This window comes from Pleuronectes platessa, chromosome 20 (genome assembly GCF_947347685.1).
Source record: "Pleuronectes platessa chromosome 20, fPlePla1.1, whole genome shotgun sequence".
Taxonomy (NCBI): Eukaryota; Metazoa; Chordata; class Actinopteri; order Pleuronectiformes; family Pleuronectidae; genus Pleuronectes; species Pleuronectes platessa.
In genome coordinates, this window is record NC_070645.1 from 5,314,078 (window position 1) to 5,317,260 (window position 3,183).

General features: G+C 42.3%; 1 pseudogene; it reads right to left on the reverse strand.

Annotated features, from left to right (window-relative positions):
- Positions 1 to 215: 215 nt before the first annotated feature.
- Positions 216 to 3,183, reverse strand: LOC128425641 (C-C chemokine receptor type 6-like; annotated as a pseudogene).

Consider the following 3,183-nt stretch of genomic DNA (forward strand, 5'->3'; position numbering starts at 1 on the left):
TAGTAACTGACCAGGGACAAACCATCTGACACGGATCAGATGAATTAATTACTAAACATCGTTAATAATTATTTAGGAGTGACTTCCTGTCCCAGAACATTTGAAGAAGTGAATGGTTGCTGGTTTGATTGCCGACAGTATGAAGTCATCCTGACACCTTCACTTTTTTTACATGTAAAAATAAAAAGTATTAAAACATGTCAGAGTCGCCACAATTATTTTCATTTTGACAACTTTATTTTAAAACATGATGATTTAATTTCATTTGAATTCAAACCTTGTGATCATATGAAATGTGAAAGTAAATAAAACTCTTAATGTGATAAAATCAGTGAATGTTCTGATTTTATTAAATCTAAACAGAACTTGTTTCCTGTGTGATTATGATAAACTCTTTCCCTCATCAAAAGAAAAAATTTTGTTCATTAAAATGAAGATGGGGATTTGAGTTTGGACCTGCTGCCTTGGACTGAAACCACCGGTAACGTCAGGTCCACAACAATTGTCGTCGAATGGTGAGAGACGAGCCATTGTTGCTGGATCCGTCCACCGGGCGGCGAGTGGACACGTAGACCTCAGACAGGATCCTGGAGAAGCGGCAGAGGTCCTGGATGATCCTTCTGAAGTGGTTCCTGCACTTCACTCCGACAGAAGGCGTACAGCACCGGGCTCAGGCAGCAGTGTAGGTAGGCGATGGTCTGCGTTACTGTCTTGGCAACCTGCAGGGCCTTGGATGCTTCACAAGTCTCCAGCTGGAACATGATGGTTTTGTCGTAATTCAATACAATATTGTAAGGTAGTTGACAGGTGACGAACACCACCACCACAGCCAGTAACACCCAGAATGCCTTGTGCCGCTGGAAATTTCGGACACTCAGCAGCTTCATGATAATGGCGGTGTAGCAGATGGTCATGATAAGCAGTGGCAGGAAGAAGCCCAGGGCCAGCTGGGTGCTGACGACGGCTACATTGGTCGTCCAGGCCGGGCTTTCATACATGAACCCGAACTTACAGACAAACTGTGGAGATCTGGTGGTCAGATTCCTCTCGTGTTCCTCAAACATGAAGGACTCGGGGGTCGGGTCGTACCAGTTGTAAAAGTAGAAAGTTGGGACGGACAGAAGAAAAGCAAAGATCCAAACGATGACGCAGATGAGGCGGCTGTGGGGCAGCGTGCGCAGCCTGAAGCTGCGGTGAGCCTGGACGATGGCGAGGTAGCGGTCGATGCTGATGCAGGCGAGCAGCAACATGCCGCTGTAAAGGTTCACACTGTAAGAGCCGCTCAGCAGCTTGCAGGCTACCGGCCCCATTGACCATGACCACATCTCGTTGTAGATGATGAGAGGCAGCGACACCACAAACAGCAGGTCAGCGATGGCGACGTTGAGCAGATAGACGTCTGTCACGGACTTAGTCCTCTTGTAGAAGGCGTAGTTAACGATCACCAGACTGTTCCCCAGAAAGCCCAGGATGCAGATGATGGAGTGAACGTACCGACCCACAAACAGCTGCACACTGTGGTGGTTCTGGTAAGTACAAGGTGCTACAACATCGTAGTCATAATCTACGTAATTGTAATAGTATTCTGATTGGTTGAACAAAGACATCTCCATGTTGTTGTTCTCCGGCTGTGAACAAAGAGAATAGAGAACGTCAAACCCTGGGTGCGAAATACCCAATAGACCCTTGATTGACACTTGAGACCCCCTGTTAGCTTCTTAACTTCATTGTTTGAGAGGCAGTGACGCCCTATTAATCAAGCAACACAGAAACTTGAATTCAACAGGTTTTTATAAAAATGAGTTCTATGTCTCATTGATTAGAAAACATCAGAGGCGCCGCCTGGATTTGTTTAAGTCTATAAACAGAGTTTTTCACCATACAAACCCAAATAATCCCAATAAAATAATCCCTATTAATCAATTAATTAATCAATTTAATTTGTTCATCAAATCTTTTTTCGGGGGTCAAATTACGATCTGAAGGGGGGCTTAACATAAACATAACACTGGAGCACTAGGATCCGAGTGTCACTGGATATTACGCACACTAGCTAAACTAATGAGCTTTGTGACATTACTAACCCTAACCCCCCGAAAGAAAGACATCAAATCAGTTCAGAAAATATTTAAACATTTTAATTTAGTGACGACACGTCAGGAAAATTATGAAAATTTCAGGGGCAGAAAATCTGACAAATGTCAAAACCAACATCTGGAAAAATGTGAAATGTTCACTGCTGCGATGACACAAATCTGTTGTTGTCCTCCTTACTCTGATCTACCCATGATGCCCTGGGGCAGGAAAACAAGGTCTGAGCTTGTTTGCGTCTCAGCTTAATTTTTTCCACTATCATCGGTGAATCAGACAATAAAATTCGTACCTTTTCAAGGTAGATGTAAAAATAAGACATTTTAAATGTGGTGAAAGTGGAACAAGTTTCACATTGTAGGATCTGAGGATGTACTTCTGGTAAACATGTTCCAGTTGTGGTTGAACAGACGTGTCAGTTTTATTTGTATAGCGCCAAATCATAATAAACATTATCTCAAGGCTCTTTACATAGAAGCAGCTATGACAACTGAGAGAGTAAAAACTCTTTAACTTGATGAACCTCGAGCAAAACCTGTTTGTTACATTCAAAGGAAGATAAGCATGTTATGTTTTTCATTATAAAACAAACACAGGTACTGATCGTTCCCCAGGTTCTATTCTCATTCACGAGAAGGTGGCACACCTGAACTAACACGGTTCCTCAAATGCATCATCATCCCTTTCTCTATTTCTGCCTGTTGAACATAGGTGGACATCGTCTCCTGACGGGTGGAGAGCATAATAATAAACTGTTTAGTAATAATCCCAATTATAATCATTCACTATTAATTCTGTATGTCTCATTTAAATGAGTTTATGATTGAGACTCTAAATCTTCTAGATATTATCAGTCATCGTCCAGATGAACAGGAAACATGAATCGGAGCAGATGTTGAATAAGAACAAACACAATTTTAAGAAAATAAATCCAATTCGAAAATGAAATCAGGACTCACAGCTTTCAAGTTTGTAGTTTGAGTTTGGATGTGGCTGCTGTCGCTCGTTCGGGTGAAGACTGATAATGGAGAAAGCTGCGCCAGTGAACACACTGAAAACTGCTGACAGAAAGGGAAGTGTAACCGCCTTGCA